The 15,912-nt window shown below is 42.8% G+C and overlaps 1 protein-coding gene across 5 annotated transcripts in view; it reads right to left on the bottom strand.

The window, feature by feature from the left end:
• VEPH1 (ventricular zone expressed PH domain containing 1) overlaps positions 1–8,386 on the bottom strand; it is a 312,127-nt gene extending 303,741 nt beyond the window's left edge. For 3 of the 5 annotated variants that reach the window (XM_043473914.1, XM_043473911.1, XM_043473918.1), the window contains exon 1: positions 8,066–8,229. The gene's annotated coding sequence lies outside the window, so the exon portion shown is untranslated. Of the gene's footprint in view, positions 1–3,689; positions 3,827–8,065; positions 8,230–8,265 lie in introns of those variants that run through there. The other 2 variants (XM_043473913.1, XM_043473912.1) reach the window with 2 other exon arrangements.
• Positions 8,387–15,912: the final 7,526 nt, after the last annotated feature.

Here is a 15,912-nt window from a genome sequence, read left to right as displayed (position 1 = left end):
CTGGCAATCCTCCCTCTGTTCCCACAGTTGAAATAATAAAGTCCCATTGTAGTCTCTACTCGGTTAACAGCCCACAGAGATTAAGGTAATAGTACCAATTGAATAACTGATTATTCTCATCAGCTTCCTTCTGGGCTTCATAACACCACAGATCATTTGTACTAGTAGAGACCTGAGCAATCATTTCATAGCCAGGGAGGTTTAAGACTCCTTCAAGACCCCTCGTAGCTGTGGCAGGACTGTTCTGGTCTCAGGCCAGTGGGCTCTCCTGTTTACATGAGGATGGAGCCACCTCACACACGCAGGTAACTTAAAGATGCCACCACGTGTGCAGAGAGTGAGAGCTGAGAGTGATTTATGGAACAGAAGCAGCGGGCAGATCTGCCCAGCATTTCAGTCTGAATGTGGTCCCCAGAACAAGCGTGAAAAGGAGAGTCTGCTGCTCCCTTGGGTGTCTCAGACCTTCCCCTGAGCTATCACTGAGACAGCATCTCTCGGTGCTGAGTGCAATTTTCAAGTTTAAAGATATATACTTTCCATACTGTATGCTCTCTAAATGCAAGCCAAATCCTTCATCAGGCACTTAACAAAGAAACTATCAGTAGTATTCCAAATGGTGCAATTCATCGGCCCCTGAAGAGATTTCAAGGACAGTATTGCGTACATGCACATTTTGCACTATCTACCAGCTTCAGAAATATTTAGCAACTATCACAGTTGTTGAGCTGCTAAGTTGTGTCTGACTCTCTTGCAGCCCCGTGGATTGTAGCCCACCAGGCTTCGCTGTCCATGGGATTTCCCTGGCAAGAATACTGGAGTGGGTTGCTATTCCCTTCTCCATAGAAAGTAGAGAGTGTCATTTTTCTAAACTGAGGCCCAATATTTAGATATATTTGTCTATATGCCAGGCCCTGGATACTTTGTAAACACTAACTCATTTAATCCTCATAACAATGCTATGAGGATATGTCATTCCCATTTTATAGATGAGGTATATATGTATGTATATGAAAGTCGCTCAGTCATGTTTGACTCTTTGTGACCCCATGGACTATACAGTCCATGGAATTCTCCAGATCAGAATCCTGGAGTGGGTAGCCTTTCCCTTCTCTAAGGAATCTTCCCAACCCAGGGATCAAATCCAGGTCTCCTGCATTGCAGGCAGATTCTTTACCAGCTGAGCCACAGGGGAAGCCCATAGATGAGGAACCCAACGCATTAAATAACTTGTCCAAGATACAGAGCTAGGAGATTGGAGAGTTGGGATTTGGACCCAGACTCCAGAGCTAGGCTCCCAGTTTATAACCACCATGGACTGATGATGACACATAAGGCTCCATGTGAGGCAACTGTTAGGAATAGAGAGCACGGTTAACATTTAAGGATAAAGACATGGGTAGCATCATAAAGCAAGAAAATGAATTCCTCTTACCTCCTTCACTGACCCTGCATCCTTGTCCATATATAGCCTGGGATTTAAGGCAATCAAAGAGCAGAAATGTGACAAGGAAGAGAGGCTTAGAGGATGAGAAAAGAACAAGAGCAGTGGGAAGATTTCAGGGGCTGGGGTGAGCAGAGAACGAGGCTCCTACAAACTATTTTGTGCTGTGCTGCGCTAAGTCGCTTCAGCCGTGTCTCACTCTTTGCGACTCTATGGACCTTAGCCCACCATGCTCCTCTGTCCACAGGATTCTCCAGGCAAGGGTACTGGGGTGGGCTGCCATGCTCTCCTCCAGGGGCTCTTCCTGACCAAGGGATCAAACCAGTGTCTCTCACATCACCTACATTGGTGGGTGGGTTCTTTACCTCTAACACCACCTGGGAAGCCCACAAAGCACTTTGCACCCTGGTAAATGTGAAAGGGTGAATTACAGAATCTACAAGAAAAATTAGGGCAATGTTTTCCTGGATTTGCCCCTGCTCTCCCTATCTGCCAGCCTCAGACATTTGCAATGACAGTGTCTCCATGAAATAATATTCAGGAAAGTAAAACACTGGATGGAAATGACTTCATCTTAACTAGTCAGCTTGTTGGTCAATATCAGGCACTTCCAGCAGCAGATTCAGCTCCCCAGACATAGCACAGAGCTGGAGCTCTGAGAAGAAGCAGAAATACGTGCTGGAGAACCACAGGGTTCTCCTGGGTTCCTTCATTTCTTTTTACACCTGCAGTGGCACCTGATGTGGAGCCCCACACTCATGCTTCCAATTGTGTGTCTGCCGTGTGCAACATCATTGTTCAACACACAGCCATACACGAAGACATTCACACATCCAGGGGTGAGGGAGTGAGACAGGAGACTTGTACCAAACATTCTACATTACAAGGATGACCCAGAAAAATGTCCCATAAGCCTACAAAAGGAAGTTTGGGGAAGTATGAGGGAGAGAGATCTCTCCTAGGGGAAAATAATAAGGAAATGGCTATGTGCAGGAAATGGTGTTCCGCCAAAACTTTTAGAAGAGGTTTCCTTCAATGCATGTGTGCCCAGTGCATACTAGGTCACCTACTTGTCTGGGGACCCAGACTGAAGTTCTAGCTCAGCTATTCAGTAGCTGTGGCGCCTTTGCTTCATGCTCTTCCTTTCCCAAGCCTCACTTTTCTCATTTGCAAAATGGGTCCAAGGCACACCGAATGTATTTTATCTTTTTGAAGATCAAAGCAGATAACACACAAAGAAGCACTTTGTAAAATAATGACACCACCAGCTGGTGTTCAGTGGGTGTTTACCATGAGTCAGGCACTGCTCTAAGAGCTTCCCAAATAATGAGTCACTGAATTCTCAGGACAATTCCATGAGAGGAGAAACTGATGTTCAGAGATGAAAACAAGCAGTCCAGGGGGATCTGCTGAGTAAGTTGCAGAGCCAGGATTGAAAGCAGTTGATCTCCCAGGACAAAGCCCTCGCAGGACTGGGTGCAGGTGCATACATGACTGTAGATGATAATTATTGAGCTGCCTCCCTTCCCATCCGTCCTCATCTAACGAGCGCCCTGCATCCCATCTGCCCTTTCCTGGACAAGAATCAACAAGGCACGTTGGTTATCTTTCAGCAGCTCTAGTCAATGTTTTGCTCAGGTGTGTAGTTTTTCTAACTGCTGTCTTCGCAACAGCACAGAGGGTTAGAGCCAAATCAAAATTTACCTCGTCTTCTGAGAAACTTCCTACTCTTATGAATGTCTGTCCTGTGGCTTCTATGTGGATGTATGCACCTGCCGTACACACACAGAAGCACGTGTATTTACACACACACGGACACTTCCTCTGTACCGAGTTCTTTGCTGGACACTTTCTTCTCAGGCCTCCCATCAACCCTGCAGGTAGATACGATTACCAAAGAGGAAACAGGACTGGGGAGGTTAAATATCATGCCCCAGGTGACAGAGCCAAGATTCACATCCAAGTAGGTCAGCCTCCAAATCTGGTACTTTCTGTATTACAAAAACTGGCTTATAAAATTCCTTTTTATCCCTGACTTGGCCTCTCCTAAATTCGTTCCCTAATCTTTAATAAGAGCCCCCAGTCTGAAGCCCGAGTTCTCATTATTCGGTCTACATTTCTTAAGCGGGTGTTGGTTGACAAGTCGGGTTTCTGTCTGGAGAACTAGAACCGCCAAAAAAGAAATGTTTCTGCACCATGGGGGACACATTTCCGGGAATCCCAGCTGGCCCCCGCAAACGCGCTTTACCTGCGTGCCACTTCTCAAAGGGGTGCTTGCGGGTACTCAGCGATCTATTTCGACGCTGGGTGGGCATCGGAGTCCGAGGGCACCGCGAGTGGAATCCACTCAGCTCAGTGAACCTGAAGTTGTTCATTGTGGCGCCGGGCGGAAGAATTCTAGGAATGCAGCCCGATCTGCCACCGGCAGCTCCGGAGTGGTCAGGTGACAAGCTGCGCCTCACCCAGGGCAGAGTTACCTCTGAGCGAAAGGCTATGTTTCCTGGGGTGAAACAGCCTGCTCCAGGAAAGCGGAGTTGTTTTTAACAGCGAAAACAAAACTGCCTGTGTTCATGGAAATCTATACTTTGCCTGAGAAGAATGGAGGGAAAGAAAAGTTATGCAGAGAACACGGCTTCAGTAGGAACAGGTGAATGGCGTGCCCACTGGGGGCCCTTTCTCAACCTCCGGAAGGGAGGAAGAATTGCAGTTTAATTAACACTTCCCTCCCCCTTGAGATGTCCCATACAGAGTTTGAAAAGCTGTGTTTGTCCAGGATGAGCCACAGCTCTTAAAGAAGTCATATCTTGCTCTGCCTCTAGAGTAACATTGTTGGAGCTTTCAGAATGCAGGAAGTTGCTAATAAACAGAACAGACTTACTCAACAAAGATGCATACTATACCTTCACTCCCTTTTCTCCCATTTTATTTGCTGGAAGTCTCTTGGACCAGACATATTAGATTGGTATTAATACTTTAAACGCTACGGCAATACTCCAGTTCAGTTCAGTCACTCAGTTGTGTCAGACTCTTTGAGACCCCATGGACTGCCGCATGCCAAGCTTCCCTGTCCATCACCAACTCCCGCAGATTGCTCAAACTCATGTCCATCCAGTCGGTGATGCCGACTCTGTCGGCATCCCCTTCTCCTGCCTTCTATCTTTCCCAGCATCAGAGTCTTTTCCAATGAGTCAGTTCTTCCAATGAGGTGGCCAAAGTATTGGAGCTTCAGCTTCAGCTTCAGTCTTTCCAACGAATATTCAGGATTGGTTTCCTTTAGGATTGACCGGTTTGATCTTGCAGTCCAAGGGACTCTCAAGAGTCTTCTCCCACAACACAATTCAAAAGCATCCATTCTTCAGTGCTTTCTTTATAGTCCAACTCTCAGAACATGCTAATCCTGCTTCATCTATTTATACTCCAGAAGAAATTTAGTTCCTGAAACCCTTTCTTACTGTTTCAAGTTAATGATTCATTTAAAAGACATGTTTCAAGCTATATTATTCTGAACCTCCCTAGCTTCCTATAGTAGGTCTGCTCATCCCATGAAGTTATCTATCTGCTGGCAAAGTACACAAAAAGGTGTGACCTGCATGATCACCAAGATGTGGGCACTGTGGGCATCTCCCCAGGGGAGCGACCCCACAAAGGTGTGCGCTCGGGACCGTCACACACCTGCCACTGAACCAGAGCCTGTGCTTCAGGAAAATGGCCTCAAAAACCTCCCTGAACACTTGGTGATCAGTCACATTTTTATACCATCCACACTCGAAGAACTGTCCCCTTGAAGAGTTTATAAAAATAGAGAATCCAGACATCCATGAATAGATGTGTTTCATCACTGATGGTTTTCTGGCTTATAGATACTGATGAACTATCTGTATTTTATTCTCTTTTAATGGAAGAGATTATATTTCTTTAATCTTCCCTCTTCTTCATCCTCTATTCATTTTTCATGGTACTTATCACTAGTTTTTATTCAATTTTCGTTTCATTTTAAATGAGGTTAGGGTCCACAGTATGAGAATCCAGTACATAAGAAAAGCGGAGAGGAGGGTGGGGGGAACCTGGACACACCTGGGCTCAGCTATGCCATTATCTGCAGGATAAACCTGGGCACATTACTCAACCGCCCTGAGCCTCAGGTTCCCTATTTACACCTGAGGATGGTGACGTGGGTTGTTGAGAGTTTAAAGAGATTATATAAAGCGTTTAGCACAGACCTGGCATATAGCAACCGTACAAATAGTGACAGCAATCACATCTTTAATAATGTAATTATTCTTGTAGGTCATTCTCCTGTTAATGCATCCATCCCCATGGCATACCTTTTAAATACTAACAATGACTCTGCTGCTACCTAAGATTAAATTCACAGCATTAAAGATGCCTAGGTCTTTTCCATCTGTGTTTTATTTATACCCTAGTTGTAGTCTCCCACAGTCTTAAATCTGGGTAGTTCATGCACTATCTTACAAATGTCCTTGTTGATTTCTTCAAAGACGTATTTCTGTCTGGAGAAACAGCCTTACCGTGACATTACCCCCACCACAGCCAAACAGTGAGAGTGAATTTTTTCACAGGGCGGAAAGGGACTGAAATACAATGAATCTCAGAAATGTTTTTGGCCAGGTAATCCAAATACCTGCACTTTCTACTTAAGCACAGTGCTCACTCCCATGTTTATTAGGGAGGAGGGAGTGTATTATTCCCTCCAGGGCACTGTAGGAAAAAGTTCTTTATGACTTTTCAAGGTGACCTACATTGAATGCGTGCTAATAAGACATTGCTGGTCTACTCTGTTATGCATTTGTGTGTGTGTGTGTGTGTGCAAACACGCGCATGTGTGTGCATGCATGCACATTCAGTTGCACAGTTGTGGACACACTTTCTGACTCCATGGAGTGGTATCCCAATAGTTGGGCTATTAAGTCTTCTGGTTCAAGTGTGATTTCATTTAGCAGAATCTACTAGTTACACACCTGAACCAGAAGACAATGGCCTGACTATTGGAATACCACTTTGGGGGGATTTCAATAAACATAACTATCTCAGGAAGCCAGTTTATTCTGAAGAAATTAGTTACTATCTTCCAACTCCAGGTTAGGATGTTCTCTGGTTTTGTCACCTCAGAAAATTCTATAACAGCAATATTTATTTACATTATGCTTTGGACAATACTACTGTGCATCAAAAATTATCATCTTATTTACCTGTGTTTAAAATGCCCACTGACTAACTTAGACCCATTTGGGTTCTAGAAACTTTCAATAAAGTTCTCAGATTTTCCCTTGAAAGAAAGGATTAAAGATTCTTTTCAAGGAGCATCTTTTTCACACAGTGTGAAAGCACTGCAGACGTTCCCATGGGAATGGGCCGCATACATTTCAACCCTTCCCACAAGATGTCTATTGTTCCCTGGACGTCTCTGGGCTCCCAATGCTGCGACATGTTGCTATACTTCACTCCTACTCAAAGCCTCCGAGGCTGGGTTATTCTAAATGATGCTAAAGGACTCAGCCCTTGGTGTTTTTGCTAGAATTCATACAGTCTAAGTGTGTAGCAGGCTTGTTATCATAAGCATATACAAAAAATAGATTTGGTGTCCTGTTTAGACAAGAGCTCAAAGAAATCTACTTAATTTTGAACATGTATTGCAAACTATGAGAACACAAACATTGATAGGAAACATTTCTCTTCATCAGGAATGAGGGAAAGATCTAATGAACTTTCTAGACCAAGAATTTGTAATCTGTCATAATGGTTTCATGGGGTATCAATTTTCATTTCTAAATTCTGACTTCGTAAGACATATGTGCTCTGGAATTGATATAAATCTCATCAAAAAAATTTTAATTCCAATTTTCTGGGTTTGTTTTATAAGAAAACATACCAAGAATTGCAAATTACAAGGAAAATTCAATATTAATGTATCTCTATTTACATTTAAATCTCATACATTAAACAACTGCATGACCAATTCCAATAATGCCCCAAGTATGTTTTTTCTAGTCTTTAAATTGAAAACATATATAAATGTCATGGAATTCAGCTGTTGAGTATTACAGCAATATAAATATGTATTTGAAAAAGAAAAAAAGTGGCCAGCTTTAGTTATGATTTGTAAGGAGTCTAAATTATCAAGGGGAAAGAAATTACAGCAACAGCAAACAATAATGGTGACTGCCCAAACTAGTGACTCTAATGATACTACTGAATTTTCTTTGCAAAGCATAGGGAGGATCAGTTTCTTTGCTGGTTGCAAAATGATTCTTGAGGTAAATAAAAATATGAAATAGAAATAAGCCCAAACTCTTATAGAGTAAAACAAAATGCACCTTCTGTGAGTCTAGAAGCACAGCTTTCTGCTCTAGAGGCCTAGAGACATGTTTTAATAATCCACAAAGAGGTGGCTTTTTTTTTCTTTTCTATGATAACTGAAAAGTATGCATACATGGCTAGACACACAATTCCCAAATGCACTTTATCTGTGTAATCAGCCAGCCCCTGGAAGTTTCTCTGCCCCAATCCCGAAGCCCACCCTTTGCCTCACTGCAGCTTCTGACATTTACTTTAATTAGCTTTTGTTTTAGCTGAACAAAAGGACAGGAAAAAAGACAGCCATACCTCTTAGCACAGGAAATTCTGGCCATCATAGGAAATAGATGGCAAAATGCTTGATCCTAAGAGCAATTCTGGGGGAACCCACGGCCATGCTCAGAAGCAGCCAGTCACCCCTGCCCCGTGCTGTCCTGTCGGGAGCAGCGGTGCTTGCCTGCGCCGCTCGTCAAGCCTGAGGTACACTTGATTCCCTCCCCTGGACTCACCATGCTGAATTGAGCAAATGAGTAACTTCTCCTCCCTCTCTCAGACTTCTGCTTACTGCTAACAACTGGCACAAAGTTTCACTTCTTTCTGCAGTAGATTTACAGAAGTCTCTCTGAGCAGGTCTGTAGTTTGAAAGACTTAGACGATTTGCCCAACAACCAGTAATTTAGGTTCAGTTAATGAATAACTCACTTTAAGGAATCAAGGAAGTTTTAGGTTGATATCAGATGTGGGGCCTTTAATCAGGCAGGCATCAGTGAAAAGGTTTGGGGAGGGATGGAGGAAGGAATGTAGCAGAATGAGATAGTATTTACGCCAAATATGATAAAAGAAAAATACCATAAGAGGAGGAAAATAAGTAGCCTGAGTGAACACACAATCTGGCTGTGCCATTAATGTTGCTAGTGAAATCCTGAACCACTGAACATCTGAGTGAAGCATCCAGTAGCACTAGGGGTTTTTCCAAGCCAGCACTGCAGAAATTAATTGATGGTACCCAGTGGATTATTGTATTGGAGGCACTTCTCTCCCCTTGTGGGCATAACATGGGCTTTTCACCTTTATTGATCTGAGGTTTTGCCTACACACAAAGCAATAGAATATTTCTGACTCTCTTCTAACTAGAGCTTTCAGTTAAATGAAGTATGTGAGTATGGTGGGGGTAGTGCGGTGGGAAGAATAAGATGTAAGGTGTACAATTGGAAATATCAATATTTTCATGTTGCTGGCAATCACAGTACCATGTAAATAAATTGCCGGCTCAGTTAAAAGTCATCCTCATAGAGTGAAGAGGACTTTCTCTTGTGTTGATTGCCCAACATCCACTTATTCTACTTCTGGTAAAAATTGTATGCATATTTCCCCCTGGAAATGATGTCCTTTGGATAGTGTTGGCTTACATAAATAGGTCTTAGCCAATCAGAAAAATTGCATTCCCCTGACCATAGTGATTCATTTAGGGGAGGTGTGGATCCCTTCCAGCCCAGGGAGAGTCAAGATAAGGATGAATGTCTGGCTTTGGGGGCCAGAGCCTTCACTGCTGTACTTGATGATGAGAAACAAGGTCTGGTTGCTCCCACCATCTTGTCACCGGGAAACTGAATCTTAGTGACTTTGTTCAAGCCACTTACACCAGCTGCTTCTGATATTGGCAAGATCCATCCTTTACTGTAAGCCAGTTCCATTATAGTGTAAGTGATTTTAGGTTGAGTTTTCTGCCATTTGCCTCTGAAAAAGTTTTACCAGACAACCACCTGAATCCAGATTTGTGGATGACTCTTCTGGGTTCTCACAGGGCATGTGTGCGAAGCCACTTCAGTCGTGTCCAACTCTTTGAGACCCCATGGACTGTAGCCCACCAGGCTTCTCTGTCCATGGGATTCTCCAGGCAAGAATACTGGAGGGGGTTGCCCTGTCCTCTTCCAGAGGATCTTCCAGACCCAGGGATCAAACCTGTATCTCTTATGTCTCCTGCATTGGCAAGCAGGTTCTTCACCACTAGTACCACCTAGGAAGCCCTCTCACAGGGCTGCTCCTTGCAAAGGAAGTGGTCTAGAAGACCCATCAGGAACCACCTCTAACAAACGACCCCTTTAATGACAACCACAGGACAACAGGCAGAGATGGGAAAGGCCTACAAGGAATGTAGTCATTCAGTGTACTTGAAACTGCGACCTTCCAAATTAATTCTTTTAAAGCAATTGTATGTTCATTCCCCTAAATATTTCCACTTTAACCACCTTGGCTTGTTTGGGGGTTCCTAGTCATGTACTGTTTGACCTCAATAAACCTAATCATGGAATCCATCCATCCATGCAGTTTTCATAAACTCCTCTGGATAATTAGTTTCACAGAGTATTGCTCTGTATTTTGCTCCTCTCTCTATTCTTGCACAACTTACATCCCCTCCCTCCTTAGCAAACTTGACATAAAGAATATTCTCTCTAACCACAAAGTCAAACTAAGATGCTTCCTTTATAGATGATAGAAAATTTCTAAAATAACTTTAAATGTGTAAGTTACATATAAACACTGAAAATTCCTGGATGATTTAACTTTCTAGAAATAATTTTTCTTACCTGAAACCACTGACACTGCTTCAGGCATGCCATTTCTGCGTTTAGCCTCCCAGCTTGCAAGAGTCCATTAGAGACACAGAAATTCACATAGACCTGTAAACTTCCTTTTAGTTCAGCAAAATAACACATGGCTTGAACTGCAAGAGTTGGGTTTTGTTTGCTTGTTTTAGGAACAGGAGAATAAGAACTTGGGTTTCTTATAGAAATAAGAAATAAGAACTAGGTTTGTTGTCTGTTCCATTATAAAAAATACTGTTATTTGTAAAATATGGTAGTAATATGTTTGTAATTTTGTAAATGTAATACTTTTGTAATATCTTTTACTTCCAAATTAAAGAAGACTCAATATTCTCCCAAACTAGCTGCTCTTCCTCCGCTTCTCATCTTCATGAAGGACCCTCATCACCCACAAAGCACATAAACTGTAAAGCTGGGCACCATTCTATATTTCTATCTGTCTTTTTCCAGCTCACATACAATGACGCTGCCACATCTTAGGTCCCATTCATTCTGTGTTCTTAATATTCTTTGTAATATATGGTGGAGTGATAGATCAAAAGATGACCCTTAATGATCCATATTCTGATGTTCATGCCCTGCATAATTTTTTCTCCTTGCGTGTGGGTGGAAATTGTGGCTTGCTTCTAAGAGATAGAATATGGCAAAGATGGTGGAATGTTACTCTCACGATTACCTGATGTCATATAGGACTCCATTTTGCTGACAGACTCACACTCAGATTCTCCATGCTGGCTTGAAGAAGTTATCAGTCTTCCATGATGACGAACTGTGGGAAGCCTCTAGGGGATGAGAGCAATCTCCAGCCAAGGGCCAACAAGAAGCCAGGGCCTTCAATCCTACAGACACAAGGAAATGAATCCTTCCAACAACCTGAGTGAACTTGGAGGATGACTTCCCCAGTCAAATTTCCATAGAACACAGCCCAGTCATCACCTGGATTGCAGCCTTCTGAAACCCTGAGCAGAGAATGTACCTAAACCATGCCTGGATTCTTCACCCGTAGAAAATGTGAAACAATAGACGTGTATAATTTTAAACAACTAAGTTCATAATAATTTGTTATACAGAGGTAGTAAACTATTACATGACCATTCCCGCCTCTCCACTGCAATAGCTAGATAACTTTGTTTCTGCTAAATTCTTCATCCTCTCTTATCTGGATGGTGAGGGGAGTCTCCTACTAGATTTCACTGCCTCCAACATGGCCCCTTCAATTCCATTCTCAACCCTGCCACCAGATCAGCTTTCTCAAATAAAATGTGACATGTGATTCTTCTAGTTAAAATGAATAAGTGACAACTCGTAGGCTGAGGATGAAATCCAAACTCCTTTACTTGCCATACAAAGGACTTTGTAATCTGGCCCCCACCCCCTCTCAGGCTTGTTTCTACCACTCACGCACATACAACCCTATGCAGTGAGGTCAGTACCTTCAGAATATATCCAGATGCCTATCGCCTTTCACTATCTTTACTCCCACTGCTACTCAGATTAAAACACCGTTATTTCGTTTCTCACTTGGACTATTGCAATAGCTCCTGGGCTTCTGTTCTTGCCTTGTCAAAATAGAGTCGTAACAGAACATCTACATAATCCTATGAAAATGTAGGTCAACACCGTCTCCCTTCTGTTCCATACTCTGAAATGGAATGGCTCTCCATCTAACCCTGAATCAGAACCCAAGTCCTTCCAATGATCAGCAAAGCCTCATATGAAATAGCTTCCCCTTTCCTCCTCCTTGTCTTCAACCTCTTCTCCAATCAGTCTAGCCACACTGGAGCTACACAGTTTTCTTTTTCTTTCTTTTTTTTTTTTACACATAGTTTTCTTGCTGTTCCTTGGCCACAGTGGATACATTTCCACGAGAGGGCATGTGAATTTGTGTTCCCTCTGCCCGGAAGGTCCTTCTTCCAGAGGTCCATATGGCTGGCTCCTCACTTCCTTCATGTTTACCACACCTCACCTTAGCATGCTTTCCCTGACCACTGTCTATAAAACAGTAACACTCCCAGCCTCCCCTGCATGTCTCAGTCCCTGCTTCATTTAAAAAATTTTTCCACAGCACTTACTGTCACCTGACATGTTATACATGCTTGTCTCCAACATACACTTTAAAAAAAATTAACCATCTTCCTCACTACCCCTCCCAAACTATAAACCTCAAGGAGGTAGGAATTGGTTTGCTCAGTTGATTCCCTAGAGTTCAGCATGGTGTCTGGCATATAGTGTGGACTTTGAGTTGTTGAATAAACATTGGATAAATAAAGGAAGGCAATGTAAACTCAATCAGATTCTGCATGCTAAACTGTAACTTAGAAGTGAATAACCTGATGAAGGATAATTGTATAGAACCTGCTGTGTCACTGAGTTTGGGAGCAGAAACATCCATCCTGGGGGCAGGAGTGGTGGCAAGGTCATGGTTCTGGCTCAACGCAGGCACCTGTGGGGCCAGGACGGTGGTGGTTCCCACAGCTCCCAGTGCAGGAGCTCCAGGGGCTTCCTCACCTGTTCTCCATGTAGTTTTGATCCTTCACTCCTCCCAGCATTCTGGGAACTTCTAAGATGGATTTTTTTTTTTATAAAAAATTCATTTCCATTTAATCAACCAAGACTGCTTCTGTTGCTTGCAGCTGAAGAAAGGAACCACGATACAGCCATCATTCTTCCTTTTGCTTCTGGGCCTGGCTCCTGGCAGCCCCTCTGCCTGGAACGCCTGGTCTGCTTATAAAGCTCAACCTTCCACCACGATTCTTACCTCTCCCTCTCTGTAAAGATACCCATGCCAAGTAGAGCTGACCTCATCTTCTTTTGTTCCCACAGGGCCCTTGTACAGAGGCTACCATATTATTCTTATTATCTCCCACCAGCTGACAAACCCTCACCAGATTTTAATTCATCTGAGGAACTCTAGCTCTAGCCTAGTATCTAGCACAGAGGAGGAATTCAATAGAAATTTCATGGATGATTGCTTCCTTTATCAAAGGCATCAATAAAACAATAATTCTATAACTGAAAAGAATTCTGATGCAGAGATAAAAAGGTAGATAGCAGATATATCTATTTCTGCTTAAATTTGCTCAGTCATGTCCAACTCTTTGTGACCCCATGGACTGTATAGTCCGTGGAATTCTTCAGGTTAGAATACTGGAGTGGGCAGCCTTTACCTTCTCCAGGGGATCATTCCAACCCAGGGATCGAACCCAGGTCTCCCACACTGCAGGCAGATTCTTTACCAGCTAAGTCACAAGAGAAGCCCAAGAATACTGGAGTGGGTAGCCTATCCCTTCTTCAGTGGATCTTCCTGACCCAGGAATTGAACCGGGGTCTTCCGCATTGCAGGCAGATTCTTTACCAACTGAGCTACTAGGGATGTCCACTATATCCATTTGGCTAAGAATAAATTTTCTTGTTAAAATAGTTGAAAAAAATTGTTTTAATTTTCCTAATACTGGTAAAGAGGCACATATTTTTACTGAAAAAATTCTGACCAGGCCTATTGGAAAAACAGAGAGAAGATACAAATTTACCAGCATCAGGAATAAAAGAGATGACATCACTACAAATCCTATCAATATATTAAAAGGGAAATAAGGATATATGGAAGTTTTATGTCAACAAATTTGCCAACTTAGATGAAAAGGACAAATTCCTTGAAGAACAAAAACTGTCAAAGCTCATTCAAAAAAAATAGATAACGATAACTGTAAAGCCCTATATTTATTTATTTAAAAACTGGAGTTATAGATAAAAACATTTATGTGAGGAAAATTTGAGACAGCAATAATATCCTTGGTACATTCTACAACTTAAGAAATAAATAATATCAACTATATACAAATTCTTTTATAATAAGATGCCTTGAGAGTTATTCATGTATAAACTATAAATGGTGGCTCAGAGGGTAAAGAATCTTTCTACCGTGCTGAAGAGGGATCGGGAAGATCCCCTGGAAAAGGGAATGGCTATGCACTCCAGTATTCTTGCCTGGAGAATTCCATGGACAGAGGAGCCTGGCGGCCTACAGTCCAAGGGGTTACAAAGAGTCCAACACAACTAGGAAACTAACACTTTCACTTTCATAAATATGTAAATATGTAGCTATACTTTTTAGTGGCTGACCATCTCATCCTACCAACATAGCACATTCTATTTACCCATTCCTGTATTGGTGAGGTTGTAAGTGGTGGGCAGGATTGTCCTGAAAGACAATGTGAAGTTGGGATTGAAAGAATAAAGTTGGACCAGGCTGCCAGAGGTCTCATTTACTAGCCTCACTACTCTGAGCAACAATCTTAACTTTTTTCTTTTTTAATGTCAGGCTTTATTTGTATCTATGAGGCAAGGAGGGCTTCCCAGGTGGTGCTAGTGGTAAAGAACCTGCCTGCCGATGCCGGAGACTTAGGAGACATGGGTTAGATCCCTGGATCGGGAAGATCTCCTGGAGGAGGGGATGGCATCCCACTACAGTACTCTTACCTGGAGAATCCCACGGACAGAGGAGCTTGGCAGGCTACAGTCCATAGGGTTGCACAGAAGCGGCATGGCACAGCACAGCACATGAGGCAAGGATATTAATGTACCTATCTGCTAGAGCTGTTATGTGGACTGTCTGAGGTTAAAGTTCTTTGAGCCATGTATGGAATGTAGTAAGTGCTACATGAGTGCTTGAAGTGTTTCCCAGGTGGTGCTAGTGGTAATGAACCCACCTGCCAGTGCAGGTAGATGCAAGAGACAAGGGTTCAATCCCTGGGTCAGGAAGATCCCTTGGAGAAGCACATGGCAACTCGCTCCAGTATTCTTGCCTGGAGAATCCCATGGACAGAGGAGCCTGGCGGGCTATGGTCCATAGGGTGGCAAAGAGTCAAATCTGACTAAAGCGACTTAGCACACACACACAAGTGTTTGAAAGAAACATCCTTTTAAGTGTGTCCTGGTGCAGAAATTTGACTAGACTACACACAGAAGTGAAATTTCTGGGTTGTTGGGAATGCATATTTTTTTTTTTTTCTTTTTCTTAGCCTTTGCTTTGGTTGGCATTTTTTTTTTTTTTTTTTTTTTTTATTAGTTTTTTTCACAACATTTCAGTGGGTTTTGTCATACATTGATATGAATCAGCCATAGATTTACACTTATTCCCCATCCCGATCCCCCCTCCCACCTCCCTCTCCACCCGATTCCTCTGGGTCTTCCCAGTGCACCAGGCCCGAGCACTTGTCTCATGCATCCCACCTGGGCTGGTGATCTGTTTCACCATAGATAGTATACATGCTGTTCTTTTGAAACATCCCACCCTCACCTTCTCCCACAGAGTTCAAAAGTCTGTTCTGTATTTCTGTGTCTCTTTTTCTGTTTTGCATATAGGGTTATCGTTACCATCTTTCTAAATTCCATATATATGTGTTAGTATGCTGTAATGTTCTTTATCTTTCTGGCTTACTTCACTCTGTATAATGGGCTCCAGTTTCATCCATCTCATTAGGACTGGTTCAAATGAATTCTTTTTAATGGCTGAGTAATATTCCATGGTGTATATGTACCACAGCTTCC

This window comes from Cervus canadensis, chromosome 7 (assembly GCF_019320065.1).
Source record: "Cervus canadensis isolate Bull #8, Minnesota chromosome 7, ASM1932006v1, whole genome shotgun sequence".
Classification (NCBI taxonomy): Eukaryota; Metazoa; Chordata; class Mammalia; order Artiodactyla; family Cervidae; genus Cervus; species Cervus canadensis.
This window is presented reverse-complemented; position numbering and strand designations above follow the sequence as displayed.